A 20,000-nucleotide genomic window follows, 5' to 3' on the forward strand; every position below is an offset into this window, starting at 1 on the left:
GAGAGAGAGAAGACAGGAGAGTGAGTGGAAAACTTTAAAGAACTGTAAAAGCTGAGGGGAGGGATGCACAAGAGGCATTCAGAGCCATCTGAATGAATATTTGTCTCGGCCTCTCTGAATACATTTATAGCTTTTGGCTCTTCCCCTCTTTCACTGGCTGAGGATATGGAGGGAGAAGGGAAGAAATCAGACTGGGTTAAATATCAGGGTTAACTCTTAACCCTAACCTTAAGCCATAAATTCGTGCAGTCTTGTTTTTTCTGTGCGGCCTCTCCAGCCAAGAGCACCTAAAATCGTTACCACCTTTCACCCCACTAGAAATGTTACTGTATAAAAGAAGCTGGTGCTGGCTGGTGTATAAAAAATGTGGTGATGATGCAGATGATTTTTTCGGCGGCTGTTGGCTCAGCTGTGTGAGAGCTCGGTTAGAGAGCTTGAGAGCAGATTTAACCAGCTGTCTATGTTCCACTCCACCCCAACCTAGGATCTCCCCTTCCTCTTGAATCTTACGCAACTCTTCAACTCCATGTGAGAAGATATAAAGGAATATGGCCTGGGCTAGAGCTGAGAAAGAAAGGCCAAGGACAGAAGAGAGAGAGAGAGAGAGAGAGAGAGAGAGAGAGAGAGAGAGAGAGAGAGAGAAGGGGAGTAGGACTACAGTGCTGTAAAAGAGCTCATCTCCAAGAGAACTATCCAGACCCAGTCACTCTGTCAACCACTGATTCGTCCAGCAGACCACCAACATCGAAGCAAACCACTGACAGGTTTATTTCAGTGGAGGGGCTCGGGCGATAAAACATTAACAAGTGTGAAGCATCGCCACGCTAGACGAACCTGACCCTGAGCACAACAGAACTAGAACCAATGTCACGTTCAATAAAACTCTGCGCCGGGCCTCCGAGTCCTCCCCGCTCATGCCCGGCGCTGACTGCCGCAAGGAAATCTATTTACCAAATATGACCTGTCAACGACGTGACGACAGGAAGCCCGGCGGAGGAATTGGAGAGCACAGGGCAATATTGCTCTGCTCTGAAGCAGGTGAGCTGTCACCCACTAAAGAGCCTCTAAACGACTCCAAATGGAGGTGAATGAAACATCGGCAAATCGGCATGGTGTGGCGTCTCCCTGCCCTGTCCTCTGGAAAAGTGACAGCTCGCTATGCGTGTTTCTCCCATTTTTTTCTCTTCCGTCCTGCATCGCGTCCTAAATGAATTTCCTGACATGCATTGTGCGCTCGCTCCTGGTCTGAGGCACACAACCCCCCCCCACGCCCCCCCCCCCCCCCTCGCGCACTTCCTCGCGTCAGTAAACAGCAGAATCTCTTGGCTGAAATTGAATTTATAACCGCATTACCACCCTCAGATAACGCCCTCAAATAATACCTCAAATGCAATTGAATTGGATTCTCTGATGTTTTTTTGTGCTTTCTACATACTTTTGGAGGTACCTCCTTTTTTCTGTAACATCCAGAGGTTTGATGGCTCAACACCTCTTTTTAAGTGGGCCCACTGGAAATCATCATAGTAGACATGATGGAAATCATCACAGATCCCATCATGTGGGATTGGAGCAGAGAAAGCTTAGTCTGTTGTGTTGACTGTAAACGTCCTCTGCACATCCACAGCAACACAGAACATTGTTTCCACAGTAACACAGCACATTGATTCCATAGCAACACAGCACATTGTTTCCACAGTAACACAGCACATTGTTTCCACAGCAACATAGCACATTGTTTAAGTCCCAAAGAAACACGGTCCCAGCATGGATGACATAAAGATTGAATTTGTGTGGTGTGAATATGGATCAGACAACAAAGAAATACTTGTATCAACACTGTCCATCTCCTGCTGCTTACAAGGTCTGCATTGTCCTTTCATTAACAATAGGTATGCCCATACTGTCATGTGCTTGTCATGTGTGTGTGTGTGTGTGTGTGTGTGTGTGTATGTTTACCTGTGCCCTTCATGAGTGTGTGTGTCTAAGTGGTGTTAACGTGTGTCAGAGCGACAGCAGTGAAAGTTGTTTGTTTAATCAATCACCTGGTTGTCAGCACAGCGTGAGCCGTCATTGGAAATTGAGTTTACCTCCGTGAGGGGGGGAGGGGGGGGGGGGGGGGCAAAGCAAATGAAAAGCCCATTAGCCAGCTAGTGAACGAGGGGGGGGGGGGAGACGAGGGGGTAGGGGTTCGACACACTGCCTTTAATTGGGCTGTCTGCCTGCCCCTGGTGTCTACTTCAACACCAGACCACACCTCAGGAGACTCTGGGCCGGAACTGGGCCGCATCGGGCCGGATCTGTTCTGAGGGCAAATCCTAAGTGGCCTTGATTTAGCCATGTCAGGTGCAGCAGAGCAGGTCGACACAGCAATGCACATACTACTACCCTGGTTGCACACTACTCTTCGTATCATTATCGCACTTCATTCCGCATTGCTCCGCAGACTCTGACCCATTGCTAGTGAACACTCTAGGCAACAGCTGTCGGGGGAAGATGCCTGTTTACATCCTTGATGGCAAATGTCCTAACAAGGATAAACAATGAACTTCATCCAAATTACTCACAATAACATTTTCAGCGTGAAATGAGTATGAAGACAAATATGTGCAAGTGAGAATCAGATAGAGGACACAAAAACAAGTATGCGTAGACATTGCTTTCTTTATTCCCTGTGGATGAAGAGTCTGCACATAGATCTATGCTAATAGGGAGAGAGTTACAAAGAGCACACAAGGTTGGGCTGGCACGTGCTCCTGACCGCATGCCAAACCACATGGATATATAGACCTGTAATGTCTGTCAAAGTCAAGTATATACGTTCATGATTCATAACCGAACTGTCTAAAAGGTGGCTGAGGGGAAATCCCAGATCAGCAGTTCTGCGTTCCCTTTTAAAATGAGATCAGCAAACACGCCTCTGGGGCTCCGGGGTAGACCATTAAGAGAAACAAAGAATCTGAGAACAATTCAAATGAAGTACCAGAGTGACATCACTGGCGCGGGTTTAGAAGGCATTTCCTGAAACGCACACGCTGGGCATTTAGTGGCGGCAGCAGATTAGTGCCATGCAGCCGTAAAGCCAGGCAAGAGGGCAGTGCCCCCGCCCCCCCCCCCCACCTCCCGCCCCAGACCCCCCGCCTCCTGCCATGAATTTGCCTTTCAGTGCCGCCATAATTGGCCCGACCTTTGAGCAATCTGAGGGCAGGCGGAAGGCGTAAGGGCCGGTGGGGGGGGCTTGTTCCTTGGCAGGCTTTCTGACGAGCGCCGAGTTATAAAAGCGGATTGGCTTTTTCCACACCTGCGATCCTCCCCCGTCATGTACCTAAAGCGCGCCGGTCTGGTTCATATTTACGACATCAAATGTTTTTCATTTTATATTGGCTATTTCATCCTATTTGAAATATGCTTTCCGAGACAAGGGCAGAGGGAAAGTATGTATGCTTGCAGTCTGTTTTTATTGGGGAAATAATGGCCCATTTAGAAAGGGTATTTAATGGGCAAAGTAATAGGCAACGTGGTAAGACATCTGCTGTGGAAAGTCATTTCCTTGATTTTTCAAAGGTAGTGGGCATTTTTCTTCCTCCTCCTTTTATTTTGACTCAGAATAACTCAATTACGGCTACGCATGCCCATAGACTGAACGAGACTTTATTAGCCCTGGTCTCGTCTTAGAAGTCTGATTAGCTGCGCTTTAAAGCATCTGTGTGGTGCAGCGACAAAGATCATTACCGCACTCTCTCTCCCAAAATAAGCACCGGAGCCTCCACCCCCCCACACCCCACCCCCACCCCCACCCACCCAAAGCCTTTCAACAGATCTCCATCAATACCCAAGGCGTGTTATACGACCATGCCTTCCCAATCAGACCACAGCTACGCCCGCCCCGTAATAAAATAAGTGTCCGATGCAGATGCTTCGGTCCAATCTCTGATACAATCAATCTCGCGGAGGCCCCAGGCCCTACCCAATATGGCCTCACCTACAGATCAATGTTTACATGCTCTCAGCCCTTTCTCTCACTCTCACTGTCTGATCAATGTCTCATTAGGGCTCATTCATTGAATAATCAAAGCCGTATTAAGACGGACCGCCTGTAATGTTTCAAGCCCTGACCTGTGGGGCATGAGTATCATACGATGTGTGGTGTGTGTGTGTGTGTGGTGTTGCCTGTGATGATGTCTGAACACGTGTGTACTGTATGTGTCTGAGCATGCATCTTGGCGCGTGAATTAGTGTGTGTGTGTGTGTGTGTGTGTGTGTGTGTGTGTGTGTGTGTGTGTGTGTGTGTTGGTACATGCTTTATCAAGTTGTGTAGTTGTGCTTATCATCATGTCTAACATCAGGTCTACAAAGACACAACATGCTGTGTGTGACTGTCCATTCATGTGTGCACATGCTTTTGTGCGTATCTACAGTATGTCTCTGTGTGTGTGTGTGTGTGTGTGTGTGTGTGTGCGTGTGCGTGTGCGTGTGCGTGTACGTGTACGTGTGCGTGTGTGCGTGTGTATGTATGTCTTTGCACATTTATGGTTGTGTCGATCAGCTCCATTCACATCTGCATGACACCAGCCTGTCCCCCACATCACTTAAGTCCAGCGTGACAGAACCATTTCATCACACTCATGATACAATTGTCTGTATGTGCATTTGTACACGTGCAAGCTTTCATGAGCATCTATGTTTGTTTACACAATTGATTGAGTTGATCATCCCCACTCCTCACATCTGCACGACATGACCGTGACATCGCCTAATACCAGCGTGACACAGCCTTAAAACATTGCACCGTATCACACCGTGTCACTGCATTGCATTGCGCTCACAGGCGCAGCAGCCTACTAATCCTGCTGGACCGCGGGTCCGTCAGCGCAGCTCCCTTCCAGCCCATTAACTTCACCGTCAGCTGTTTCCCCAGAATGCCTGGGCCTCTCATCGGCCAATCAGTTCCAGACTGCCCACGGGCCCTTTTATAGCCAATCATCTCTGGAGCTCCAGTTGAACACAGGTGGCTCGATTCTGAATAAACATCATGGTAACTATTTATACATCCGAACGTGCGCAAAGGACTCAGTTCTATGACTTCTATTTCTGGTTTTTATTTTATTTTATTTGTTACCGTCAGAAACAGTAGGGGAGCTCAGCTGAAGGGCAGGCTACTATTAGTGAACCTGCATGTGGTTGGGGAGTTAAAAAGAAGAGCTGAAGAGTTGAAGATAGATGGGAGGGGGGGGGGGGGGTTGCAACACTTTCCTACTAAACAGATGTGAAGGTGTTTTGGATTCTACCTCAGAGACGAGGGTCTAGGGCTATCAGACACGCCAGCTGCCACTGGTCCAGACCTGGCCCAGACCTGGCTCAGATTCCGCAGCTACACTGTACCACATTCAGCTGTTCTCCAGGCTGTGTTCTGGGGTGCAGATGTTTGGCCTTTTTCCAATAAAGACCAGGGCCAGCCCGAGGCCTTTCCCTCGGACTTAAGCACCGTTGAATAGCCCTGGTCTTCTGTTCCCATTAGGAGCTGTAATATCGGGGACATTTGAAAACGGAGAACATCAACGCTAGAAACTTCAAAACAGTGCTTAGCAAGGCTGCGCAAGTACACATAACTTACAGGAAAATATAATTTGATAGTTTTTCTGTTGAAATCATTTCCATTGCTTGGCAACCTAAACTAATGCTACCTGCCTATTTTTAATGTCACCTTTTATTATTGTGTTGTAGTCCGTTCCAAAAGTCCCTAGTTCAGCCCTGATTCGGCCCTGCCATGGCCCCGGTCCAGCCTAAGAGGTCATGCAGACGGAGTCTAGTTTGCCTGAACCCGGAGAACCCCGTCTCCGGATAGCCCTATCGTGTGGTAAGAGCAGACTGTAGGTTAAGCGAAAAATAGTTATATTTGTTATTGATAATAAAGAGTTTAGAACAGTGCAACAAAGCAATGTGCAACATGACATGTCTGAGTTGTTTAAATGCCTGTGCTTTATGGAGATGCTGAGCTTGAGCACGAGAGACCACAATGCAAGTGCTGTGGATCCTGGATGTTTCATGGTTTACAATTGCTTCCAATTTCATGGTTTTATTACTAACAACAAATGTAGGCTATTGTTGAGGGCTTTGTCCTTCACGTACTGTAGGCTACCTCTGAAGTAACGTTAACGCTAGCTAGTAGCTATCGCTATCGTTGTCTGCCAGGACTAAAGCTAACGTAACATTCATCTGTTTTGAAACTTCTGTCTATAATAAAAAATCTTTTCACGTCAGATTTGCTCATATAGGCTATTGCTGACACTTTTAAAAACTGGTTTTTGAAAAATGGTCTGATGCAAATAGATTAAACAGTGATAGATTAAAGTGTGGCTTGTTAATGTCATCCCTTTCCTAACAACAGATAGATAGATACATTTGTATTAATCCCGTTAGGGAAATTCACGTGGAAAAGGAGCAAGGTAATAAGAAAACTGGAGAGCTGTTATAACTGGCTGCCAAACTCACTGCGCCATGGCAACCCATTCAGTTATTAAATAATGCCGGTTGTGTACGTTGTTCTGGCTGGTCTAATGATGCGATCACGTGGGGCAATCCGATTAGGCATGCGGATAGCGTGCAGATGAACACCAACCGCAACCGGATTTCGAGTTTACTCACTTTGGACCCCCGATTCGAGGGAGTGCGGATACAGTGTGCGGATACAGTGCGTTCGTCTGCACGATAGGGCTATCCGGAGACGGGGTTCTCCGGGTTCAGGCAAACTAGACTCCGTCTGCATTGGGCCTAAGAGATGGAGATAGGCTTTTCCCCAGACACCAGAGTTTTACCCCATGGTGGAAATGTGCCAGTAGTGATTGCACAGATCAAAGCTGACTCTGGTAACACACCCATACCATACCCGTCCCGCCATCATCTTCTATCTGGGCAGAGGCCTACTGATCTCCCCGGCTGTAAACGTCCTCGTAAAGATGAGCGATGGACCTCCGCAGGGACCCGTGTTGTGGGTTTATCGCTGCCCACTCCACTGAGGCTGATTGTAGCCTGTGAGTGGGCAGCAGCTACGAGAGCACAACTCAGGAGAATTGGGTGGGGGGGTTGGGGGGGGGGGCATCAAGCTCGGCCCTCGTAAACTCCAGCTAACAACAGACACACAGGGGGGCTCCTCAGGCTCCTGAATGGCCTCTGAATCACTGGGGGGGTCGGGGGAGGGGGTCTGGGGGAGTTGGTGTGGCACTTAAGGTCGATAACGACGGCACTGATATGTGGCTTTTTTGGCAGTGGGCTGTGTGTCTCACTCTCACTCAGTGACAGGATGGGGGGGGGGGGGGGTCGTTTACGAGAGGCAGCTTTGTCCTGTGGGTAGAGATGTTACTGCAGTCATCACCGTATGCCTGTCTGAACACTCGACTGCGATGACTCCTGACTGTCCTCCTGTCAGTGCTGGATGTGCACCTGTCACGGACCAAGTGAGGCTTAACATGCCCTTACAATGCACTGACTGTCAGCAAGGGCGAGCTGACGGAGGGTGGAGACTGACAGGCGAGTAGGTGTCAAGCAAAATCGCACAAGACTTTTTGGTGTTCGTCGACAGACAGCTTGATTTCCCTCTTTATTTTTCCCACAAGACACTTCTATGGGGTTTTTAGTTTTTAACAATTTGTAATCAGAATCAATGACAAATCCCTGTGTGACCGTTCAACACTGGGAAATCATTGTGACCATGTCGTTGCGTCTGCATAATCCCGGCGTGATGAGTGTTATAGTAACGTATCAACGAATAAGGCTAATGAAGTAATCAAGTCCTCCATTAAGCCATAATTATAAACTTCTCTAAAATACTGAACACCATTACACAGATCAGTGATTAACAAACTTGAATGACTTTGCTTGTCACCCCACCACCCCCAACTCCCCTGCTGTCCTCCTGCCGATTGATGGTTAATGGGGGAAATTAAAGTACGGGTCTTTAAAGCTGATTGCGTAACATGCCGCACATCCCTGAAGAGCATGTCATCGGACATGTGGCTGACAACTCGTGTAAGGAAATTTCTAGAAATGTCGCAATGCAAAAGAAAACCACTGAACATGCAGTGAGGTCAACGTTGTTGCCTGGCCTGTGCATTCGGCCTTTTCTTTTTTACAGGTAAAGAGGTTGAAGCCTGAGCACAAAAACCCTCTGATACTGAGCCAGGAGAATAAGGTGTGTCTAAAGGATTTCCAAGCTGCGTGAAGATGATATGAGCAGAGTTTATATGCAGCTATTCTAACTTTGAAAGCACTGTACAGCTAAATCATTAGCGTAGGGAGGGACACCAAACGAGGTTAGTCTCGTTGTGTTAGCCAAAAAGCTAACCAAACGGTTTTATATTTATCGGTCTGGTAGTCCTACACCCGAGGCAAGTTTTGACCAATTCAACTTTTATCTGATCATGTCATACATTGATAGCTACCACAGCTTCCATAAAACAAATGTATACAATGTTCAGTTTAGAAAGTTGGCTCACTCATTAAAAATAGACACTGAACATTGAATCTGAATGATTGAGATGTGTCTCACACACACATAACTGTAGGTCAGTGTCAGGTGTCAGTGATCGTGGTGTGCGAGTCACGAACATATTGATATTTGAAGTGCATGTGAGAGGAAGAGAAAAGAAGACTCAAAAACTAAATTTGGAAGTAGTCTGTGTTGTAAAACCGAATCCAAACCATTCCTTCCTTCTCCAATTTTTTCGCACATTTGAATGTTTTTTCCCCCCCAATTTGTAGCCCTTGCATGCAGGGTAAACGGTCCTGGAAAGGGTCTATTTAGAAGTAAATTTTTAGAAGTAAGTATTTTTGATGAAAAAAAGATCCGGGCTCAGCCCCTGGGGGTTGACAGTCCAGCCAAGGCCCCCTGAGTTAGGTGTTCCTCTGAGGGTAAACCAAACACACAGAGCTCTATCCAGTACAGTAATCAATATATCCTTGCTGAATGTCTATATCCATTTCATTTTGCCCACACTCAGGCTCTGCCTCTGTCCTTTGGCTTTGGGTTGTATTGATCACACTAATGGATTGGATCTGCTTCCCCCAGATCCTGACACACTTGCGTATTTCACCATTCATCGCTACTCGCCTGCAGAAATCAATGAGGCCAGCCGCGACACGTCGCACCATCACACTTAAAGGCAAGGAACAGTGAGGGAAAGGTGTGCAGGTAGAGGAATAACAATGGGGTGATTATTCTAAACAGAATGAAAGAAAGAAAGAGAAAAAAAAGAAAGGAAGGAAGAGAAGAAGAAAGAAGGTTGAAGGTACAAAAAAAGGATATATTTAGGATATAGCATATATTCTATACAGATTCATTCACAAAATATTTGACGTAGTCCTGTTTTTATGTTAACATAAGTTAATACATCAAATAAATTGACTGAATATCCGTTACAGAATTAACTGAAACTCAGTGTCTGCTATTCAATTGAATATCAGTTAATTAAATATCACCTTTTGCATTAAGCTAAATAGCATGAGGGTATATACAATGTAGCTTGTTAGCTGTCAAAATGCTGTCAGACTGATGGGAGTGTGAGGAGAGACCAGAAGGAATCAGACTGATGGCAGTTTGAGGAGAGACCAGGAAGGAATCAGACTGATGGCAGTTTGAGGAGAGACCAGGAAGGAATCAGACTGATGGCAGTGTGAGGAGAGACCAGAAGGAATCAGACTGATGGGAGTGTGAGGAGAGACCAGAAGGAATCAGACTGATAGGAGTGTGAGGAGAGACCAGAGGTGGACCTTCTCCCCAGCTGCATGTCACTGTGCAGTGTGTGTGTGTGTGTGTTTGTGTGTGTCACATTGGTGAAGTGCTCTACCCGGTCTACCTGCAGAAACCCTCGACCAATTGCACCCACCGCCACCGCACTGCCGTACACTTACTCTACCTCATACCCTATGCTAGCATTTATATACAATATATATTATTGCCACCATCGACATGTTTCTCTGTTCCTACTCCCCTTACCCCTGTAATAGTAACCCTATCAGCACAGTGTATATCCACTAAACTGGTCTTGTCTGTATCATGTATTTACCACTGGATGTCTGTATATATATTATGTACATCTACCAAAATGCAGGCTATGTACAACACCTGTTGTTTTCCTTCCCCTTCTGCCACACAACCCTCCCCCTTCCCCCCTTCCTATCTCCACCCGGCCGACCTCAAGCAGATGGGTTCCCCCTTATGTGCCGTGGTTCTGCTTAAGGTTCCTTCCTGACTAACAGGGAGTTTTTTCTTGCCCGTGTTGCCATTGTGCTTGCACTAAGGGGGTTTCAGGCTCTGGGCTCTGTAAAGCGCCTAGAGACAATTGTATTGTTATGGCGCTATATAAATAAAATTGAATTGAATTGAACAAGGAAGCAATGTAATTTTATGTCAAAATAATCTATAACATCTATTCACTACTACTGACCGATAGAAGTATCGCTTCTACCTTCAAGTTGGAATAGATGCTCATTAATACACATCACATGTTGATGCTGTCAGAGAGACACACATAAAGAGCACTGACCTCACAGAATACCTGATCCACAAACAGGCAGAACACCAGAGAGAGAGAGAGAGAGAGGGAGATGTCTATATCTCCACTGAGTGCTGTGAAACTGTTGTTCTGCGTGGACACCATTCACTATAAAACACAGCAGTGCGGATGTGGTACGCAAGCAAGCTTGACAAAACCTGAGGCCTGATTATTCTGTTTTACAACTCCTCAGGCCACTCTCAATATCAACTCTTTCTCATTCTGTGTGTGTGTGTGTGTGTGTGTGTGTGTGTGTGTGTGTGTGTGTGTGTGTGTGTGTGTGTGTGTGTGTGTGAGAGAGAGAGAGAGAGTACAAGAGTGTGCATTCTCACATTTTTTTGTGTGTGCATGCAAGTTTTGTGTGTATGTGTGTGACATATATATATATATATAGAGAGAGAGAGAGAGAGAGAGAGAGAGAGAGGCAGAGTGTGTGTGGGCCTACCCTTAAAATCTCCACCTGAGACAGCCCTGTCTGTTGAATGAGTAATGGGCGAACAGGGAGTCAATGAAGTGACAGCCAACACCTCATAAACCATGAGCCGAGGGGCCTGACACTGCACTGCACCCCACTGTAAAACACGCCAACACTCACACACACACACACACACACACACACACACACACACACACACACACACACACACACACACACACACACTCACACACACACTCACACACACACACCCACACAAACACATATATATACTTTCTTACTTACACACATGCCCACACACAAACACTCCAACACTCACACACTTACTTACACACACACTCACACACACACACACACACAGACACACTTACTCACACACACACCTATGAAGTATCTCAATCCCAGCGCCCTCTTAAAGTCACTGGTGCAGGTGTGTGTGTGTGTGAGAGAGAAACTCATCTCTCTCTCTCTCTCTCTCTCTCTCTCTCCCTCCCCCCTATCTCTCCCCCCCCCCCTCTCTCCCTCTCTCTCTCTGTCTCTCCTGCAGGCCAACACAGCAGACATAATGTGATTTACAGTGGTTAGCACCAGTATCTGCCATAGCTTCGAGTCGAGAACAAACCCTGTGGTTCTTAAGGGCCTGCATGTTGTGGTGACGTGGCCCAGGGAATCCTTCAGCGGGACCAGCTGGGGGTAGAGGAGGATGTTGGGGTGATGAGGTGGGCCCTGCTGCTGACGCGAGAGCAGTGAAAACAGGGGCACAATCACAGGAGGAGGCGCCGCAGGAGGTGCAGGGGGGGGAGGAGAGGCTGCTGTGTGGTGGGCATGGTGGTGCAAATCACCCACAACCCACAACCCCATATATGTGATTAAAGACAGCACAGGGCTGAGTGTTTCAACACATGAACAAGACCTCTGAAGCCTCTTGCAGATGAGGCACCCTGATGCATGCATGCATGCTCACACACACACACACACACACGTACGCGCACACACAAACGCACACACACACACACACACACACGCACACACACACACGCACACACACACACACGCACACACGCACACACACACACACACGCACACACACACGCATAAGCACACACACATGAACACACACACGCAGGGGTTATTGCAACGCACGCACAGGCACACACAGAAACCCAACATATTTATCAGGCAGCCCGCCGCTCAGCGTGGCACAGTGGCTGATTTTCTCATTTTATAGGCCACCGGGGTAGAACAGGCCTGTGCTTGTTCAGAGCCAGTCAGCGAACAGACAGCTCTCTCTCTCTTCTTTTCTCTCTTTCTGTCTCTTGCTCCCTCCCCTCTTTCTCTCTCTCTCTCTTTCTCTCTTCCTCTTTTACTCCATCATCTCTCTCTATCTGCCTCCCTCCTCTCTACCTTAACACCCCCTCTCTCTATCTCTCTCTTTCTCTGTCTCTCTCTAGGCTGGTATAACCAGATCCAAATTCACTTTGTAGTCTCTCTCTCTCTCTCACCTCACTCTCCATGATGCCAGAGAAGGAGCAGAGAGAAACAGAGAGAGAGAGAGGAAGAGGGGGAGAGAGAGAGAGAGAGAGCGAAAGAGAAAGAGGGAGGAAGAGGGGGAATGAGAGTGAAAGGGGGAGAGAGGGAGGGGAGGCGCGGGGGAGGGGGGCACATCAAACCCTGATTCTGTCCAGGAGCCCATCCAGGAGCAGAGCAAACAGCCCGGGCCAAGAAGCCAAACGCTTTGAAGGATTTATTTATTATTTCCCTCTGTTTGCGCTGGAAAGAGGAGGAGGAACAAAGAGAAAGAGGGAGAGAGAGAGAAGCGCCACCACCCTGATCCACCAGCCACACATGAGCCTTGTGAAAACAGACCGCCATCGCATTCTTTTTTTTAAACCTGACGTGACTTTCCCTTCTCAAATTCACCATAGTTTTCATTCCACTGTTGTTGCATTTGGAGCGTAGAGCCCTACAGTTCACAGGGACACATACAGCACCTGGGTCTGAGGAGCCATGACACCTGCTAGTCTTCCCCCCACCAGCGTTTAAACACATCACTACAGGCCATTCAGGCCAGTCCACAACTCAAAGAGAGCAGACGGAGACACCTGCATGGCTGACTGACAGTAATCATTTTAGAATCGTCAAAAACCTTTTTGATTGGAGTTTTGTCCGTCCATCATTCGCTGCACTGCGTGCACGATCTGGCATTGTTCACACGTCTCTGTATCTGAAGAAAGCTAAGGGTTGAAATAATAAAAGGAACATTCCCCCCACACACACTTCAGGTTTCTATAATGGCAAATGTAAAGAATCACATTCAGAGACATCCCACACACACACACAATTCAGGGTCAGATACTGGATCAAATCAGGCCCTGCATTGATCCAACTATCGTATGCTTTTTCATTCAATGCCAGGTGTGAAGATAATAGAGCTAAATACTTAAAACTCAAAATAAGAGTCAAATACTTTCAACACAACATAAGAGAGCTTAATACTTAAAACTCAACATAAGAGAGCTAAATACTTTCAACTCAACAAATGGATGAAGGACCCGAGTCTCATCTTCAGTGATTTGGTGTATTTGGTGTTTTATATTCTTTAGGACACCCGTTTACAGATCGCCACCTGGAGCAGCAAGAGGGAGTTCAGTCAGTGGAAAATATGTGAAATCTCCCAATTAGTCTCTCCACCCAACACAACCAAGACTGCCTCAGAGATAGGTGGTCCAAGGCAGCACATACTGGAAAATCACTGACAAACAAGTATTTAAAGTGTTTAACATTTAACAAGGCATTTGAAAACTCAATCAGAGAATACTGCTGTGACATAGAGTTACTACTACTGTCTGAAATGGCTTGAAGATATTACAAGAACTTTTCCACAAATGCCAACGTTAATCATTCAAACAAGCCTGACAGAGAGCTAAACATGCAGCTTTGTCCCATTGTGTTACCACAGCAACAAGGCCATAGACAAAACAAGAGGATGTCCAGCAACCACCCCCCCTGTACAACAAACCAGACATCAGCTCACTGTTCTTCTGAAAGTCAATTGTCCAGCTCATTAAACGACTGAAGGCCAATTAGCCAGTTAACAATCTGAGGGGCGGACAGCATCAGAGAGAGAGAGAGAGAGAGTAAGAGCGAGAGAGAGAGAGAGAGAGAGCGCTCTGCCAGGAGCCATACCAGTGGAGAGAGCCAGAGTAAAGGTTGCGTGAGAGGAGGGGGGTCGAGAAGAGATGCCCCAGCGATGGTTACCACGGCGCCAAAACACGGGGGCCAAAACGTCCTCCCACACATTTCTGTTGCAAAGATTTTTGCCTTGCATTGCATTGGGGTTCCACTGAAATTCTTTGTCGAAATGCTTGTCCACATTGTCTACAATACTGTCTAGCATCCGAATAAACAGCAAGTTTTACATAAACACGTGAGCTCACAATTCACTGCAGGGCAGGCTCCTCAGAGTCTTAAACACACACATAAAACATCTAGGTGAAGGGCACTGCCTCGTTTAAAAAAAACGACTCATTCAGTCGAGGAGGCACCAGTGGCAGAATACTGCGCCCTAAGCTTGGCTTGTGTTTGCTCATCTCCAGCCTTCCTAATTCTCTCCTTGGCAGCCGTGTCAGCGCGGTCGTCGGCGGTGCCCAGTCAAGGGCAGCCAAGTACACAGGGGGCTTTTCGCGGCGCGGCGGGCAAACACAATGGCCGTCACTCCTTCATCAGCCGGGGCTCCTTAGAGCGCCGCTCTCCACCGCCGTGCCGGTAGCCCTAGTGAACGCAGCGCCTCGTGAGGCTCATGACGGCCTATCAATAAAGTGTGTGTGTGCGCGCGCATACACACACACACACACACACACACACACACACACACACACACACACACACAGACATGCACACGCACACACGTACACACACGTACACACACACACACACACACGCACACACACACACGCACACACACACACACACACACACACACACACACACACACACACACAACACAGAGACACACACTACACACACACACAAATACATGCACACACATACCTACACACACAAACCAATCGACGGCTCCTCAGGCCAATATGGCCTGTCTGGTAATGCGGGAGAAAAAAGTCCACTGGCAGGGGAGGCTGGTACAGATCCCCACTGCTGTGTTCTTGTTCAATCGGCTCATGAAACAAATCAGTGACAGAGAGGCACTTTGAGCAGAGAGTTCAATCCCCTGCACTTCACGTACAGCACGTATCTCCCCACGACCACCCAGCCAACCCACACACTCAGAGGCATAAACACACATGGACATGAACACACACGCACCGGCACACACAAACACACATGCACACACACACAGAATCTCCCCTTGGCAAGACAAGGTTTCAGAGAACAAGCTTAACATGAGATAATGAGGCTGCATCTATTCCCTGTTAAACTACAAGCGTCCGTCCGCCCCCCCCCCCCCCCCACCCCGCCAAGCGAGCAGTAGTACACTCAGTGATGGCCACGGCTAATGAATGACATGCTGCACCTCACACAGACACAGACCGCAGTGATCCTGCTCACAAACACACAAACACAAGCCAGTACAGTGCTGCGGGCAATGATAAAAAATGTACTTAAAATAAAATCAAGTAATACATAAATAATAAGATAGATAGATAAACAATAGATAGATAGATAAATATATATATATATATATATAGATAGATAGATATGATGGAACTGGAAATATTGCTATTCTGTTGTTGTAAGACATTAACTCCTTATGTTGTATCTGCAACTCATTTTGGATGTGTACTCCGTCTGTTTCACTGAGACCTGAACAAGTGGCTTGTGAACCCTCCCCCCCCCAGATAGGCTCCTTCCTGCTAAGACCCTTTGTGCCATAGTATCACCCCCCCCCCCCCCCCCCCCATAGGTGAACCCCTCACCCCCACTGTCTCCCCCTTCCTCTCACCTGAAGGGTGTGGTCATCCCCTCTTCTATTGTATTCTACCTGACTGAAATGTATAAATGCCTACACATTCTGCTATCAGGTAGGCCTTGCTCTGAGCACCAAGCTGAGAGGGGGTCTCCACGGCGAAAATAAACTCCAGAAACCTGACTTCAACTCTCCGGTCCCTTCTTCAACTTAAGCGTGCTTACAGAGATTCCATCATGGTCCTTCGAATGCCGGAGGAGATCTATATCTCCCCGAAACAGCAGAGAATCCGAGCCGACGCTTCATACATTGTGAACGGGACAGGTAAGCTATTTACGCTCATTCTATGTGCAGAATTGTTTTGACCAAAGTACATAAGGGTGTAGGCTGTGAACAAACGTTGGATAAATTACTTGAGGTCCAGCACACATACTTCCAGTGTTGAATTTTTACAGGGTGAAGACGTTTTCAAATTCGCAATATTAGCTGACCGAGCCATCGTGCCGGTGCAGGCATTTGCTTTTCAGAGCGAGGCGGTTTGATTCGATATCCGAGTAAACTGTAATAAATGCAATGGGTTGGGTTGAGGTGCGTGGTAAGGGTAATCTTGATTATAGCGTGGGGGTTTTTAAAATTGCCGTCAAAGGCATTTAAACTCGTAGTTCAAGCTGGCCGCAGTTTAGAGAGCTCAGTTGAAAACTTTTCTGCACATAGAATAGTCCCGTTCACTACAATTGACTCTATTGTTCATTAAAGGGACCAGGAAGAGTCAGTTTCTGAGGTTGTTTCGGCGTGATATGTGTTTTGTCTGTTCTGTGTTTTATGTTCATTGTGTAAGCCTATGTGCGTCGATCTGTGTTGTCCTGTGTTCTTAAATGGGCAACTTTGACTATCAGTAGCGACTGCGCATGCTCAAACAGCACTATCTGGCCCATGGTTGAAATTATCAAACTTTAGCCAGTTAGCAGGAGTGAAGACTTATAAGATGGGCCTACATGATTTATTACTCCGAGATAAGATCATTGTATGTTGTGTTACAATTACGAGTAATTGTAAGCATATTAATGGAACAAAGTCTTCGTCCTGGGTGTATATGTTTAAGGTACATGGAAATAAGATGCCTTTTCGGAGAAACGTAAAAGAAATGATTCACATTAGCTGGGCCCACGATAGGTTGGGAAGCCCCTTTTAAATAAAAAGCATCCCAATGCTCGTTGTTCAAGTGACCAGCCGCTGTCTGATAGTCAAATCACACCATTGAATAGTGAGGAGGCAGACATCTGCTAACTCTTTGTGTTGTGTGTTGCATACGTGTGTAACCTAAATTAATTTACCTTGTCTTTGTTTCCCCTCGAGTCAGTCAATGCGTGTCCTGAGCGAACGAGTGCGTGTATGTGTGTATTGCCTGGGCAGCCGTTGTATGAATGGACTTAACACGACTCAATTCCACTCACTGACTGAGTGAGAATATACCAGGACATACTTTTGACCACTGACTTTGTTTTGTTTATTGTCTGGTATGATTTAAGTCTGACAATGCCTTGCTTTACCCTGTATATACTTTTCAATGGTGATAGAATCCAAGCTATCATATAGGGGGAGTTGAAGGCTCTTTGTGACTTATCTACTGACAGTGCTTACACTATTGTATGTTAACCTTTTATTTTGTTGAAGTTTGTGCCTTTAGTGCTTACACAATTTTATTTTATTTTATCGAAGTTTGTGCCTTTTGTCTTTGTTTGTTCCACCCTTATCCCTGTAAGTTTGCCCAAGCCGTGTGCCTTGATTGTTGTCAAGTACTCTTGCACATTCCTGTTACCAAACACCCCCCCTCCCCCTCTCTCACAGTCAAATGCTTTAATGCTTGAATGTTCTCCCCCCCCCCTCATACTGTGTTTGGTTTCTCATGTGAGATTTGATAAGTACCCGCAGCCAAGAATTCGGACCCTGAGATCACCCAACACTTCCCGTCTATTCAGAGGAGAAGATTACCCCTCCTCTGCCCAACAGGAGCAAGGGGAAACAGCATCAGCTGCCACCAACACACCGCATCTAACACCTCCCTGTCTCTGTGTGTCCTGGGGCTTTTTGGCCTCCTGGAGCGGTGGGCTCAGGCTGAGGTGATGGACTGTCCACCTTTCCCCAGAGATACACACACTCACCCTAAACTAAAGTAATATTGACAACCCTATGACCACAATGGACACCTGTACTCTTCAACCGGCCATCCACATGCTTGGTGTTCCTGATTCAGCACTTGTCATCGTAGAGACTACCCACCCAGAATACTCACATATATGGCAGAAGGACTCTGCATATGGGTTCTGGGTGTTTACATGATAATTCTTGTGTGGGCATAGAAATGCTCATATAGGGGACTGATGGAACTGCATATTGATGTTTTCCTGGCCTGATTTGTTGTTGCATGGTGGTTCTTGTGTGAGCATATAAATGCTCATATAGGGGACTGATGGAACTGCAAAATAGCTATTCTACTGTTGTTCTGTATCATTTGTATCTTTAACATATATTGATGTTTCCTGCTCTGATTGGCTGTTGCATGGTGGTTATTGTGTGAGCATATAAATGCTCATATAGGGGACTGATGGAACTGGAAATATTGCTATTCTGTTGTTGTAAGACATTAACTCCTTATGTTGTATCTGCAACTCATTTTGGATGTGTACTCCGTCTGTTTCACTGAGACCTGAACAAGTGGCTTGTGAACCCTTCCCCCCCCCCCAGATAGGCTCCTTCCTGCTAAGACCCTTTGTGCCATAGTATCACCCCCCCCCCCCCCCATAGGTGAACCCCTCACCCCCACTGTCTCCCCCTTCCTCTCACCTGAAGGGTGTGGTCATCCCCTCTTCTATTGTATTCTACCTGACTGAAATGTATAAATGCCTACACATTCTGCTATCAGGTAGGCCTTGCTCTGAGCACCAAGCTGAGAGGGGGTCTCCACGGCGAAAATAAACTCCAGAAACCTGACTTCAACTCTCCGGTCCCTTCTTCAACTTAAGCGTGCTTACAGAGATTCTATCAGATAGATAGATAGATAGATAGATAGATAGATACCTACAACATCTCCAATACCACTATTTTGGAAACCTACATAATACTACATAAAGTGTATAATGCCGTAACATTGTCATTGCCTTTCCAGCACCAGTGTCCATTTTCCACTGCTCTGTCCGGCTAAGGTGAGGGCCCCCCTGGACTGCATGGGATCCCTAGTGAGGCGTCTCGTCTCGTCCTCCTGCCCTGAGCCTGTGCTGATATACAGCCCCTCATTAGGCTCATAATAAAGGCCATAGGAAACACATAAAAGGTTATATACTGCTGCAGCTTTGCTTTCCCACCAATTAACGGCCGCGTGATTTACGGCCAAGACGCGTTGGAATTCCCGCTGGAGCTTGGCAAAACGTTTCCTCTGGTGCGCCGAGGCGGGTGAAAGGTCACACGGTGACCTTGACCTCTGTTGGGCACCAATAGCTAGAGAGCACAGTGGCAGAGTAGTCATGTGACGCATCGACCTCTTACACTCAATGACATCTGCGTTGTTGTCGGCTGTCTTGGGTGTGTTGTTATGAGTCTAGTTGTGTGTATGTTTGTGGGTGTGCCTGTATGTGTGTGTGTGTGTTTGTGTGTGACTTTTTGTAACACATGTGTATGCACGTATGTGTGTGTGTGTGTGTGTGTGTCTGTGTGTGCCTTTTTTGCAATACATGTGTATGCACACATGTGTATGCACGCGCGTGTGTGTGTGTGTGTGTGCGTGGCGGTGTGTTGGGTCGTAGTAGTGTTCAGCCCTGTGTGTAATGTTTGCTCTCATCAACCAACTGTACATCTACACCAGCTGTAAGTCCCCCTACTCATAGGAAGCTCTCCACTAATGCCCTACACCAACTCTACATCTACACCAGCTGTAAGTCCCCCTACTCATAGGAAGCTCTCCACTAATGCCCTACACCAACTCTACATCTACACCAGCTGTAAGTCCCCCTACTCATAGGAAGCTCCTGGGCCTGTGCTGTAATGAGGCATGCACACACACAATCAGCACATACGCAAATTGACACTCACACACACA

The 20,000-nt window shown here is 47.0% G+C and overlaps 1 protein-coding gene across 1 annotated transcript in view; it reads right to left on the reverse strand.

Moving 5' to 3' along the window:
* Positions 1 to 20,000, reverse strand: part of rnf220b (ring finger protein 220b) — a 54,698-nt gene that overhangs the window by 22,432 nt on the left and 12,266 nt on the right. The gene's annotated exons all lie outside the window — the stretch shown is intronic.

This window comes from Clupea harengus, chromosome 10, assembly GCF_900700415.2.
Source record: "Clupea harengus chromosome 10, Ch_v2.0.2, whole genome shotgun sequence".
In the NCBI taxonomy this organism is placed as follows: Eukaryota; Metazoa; Chordata; class Actinopteri; order Clupeiformes; family Clupeidae; genus Clupea; species Clupea harengus.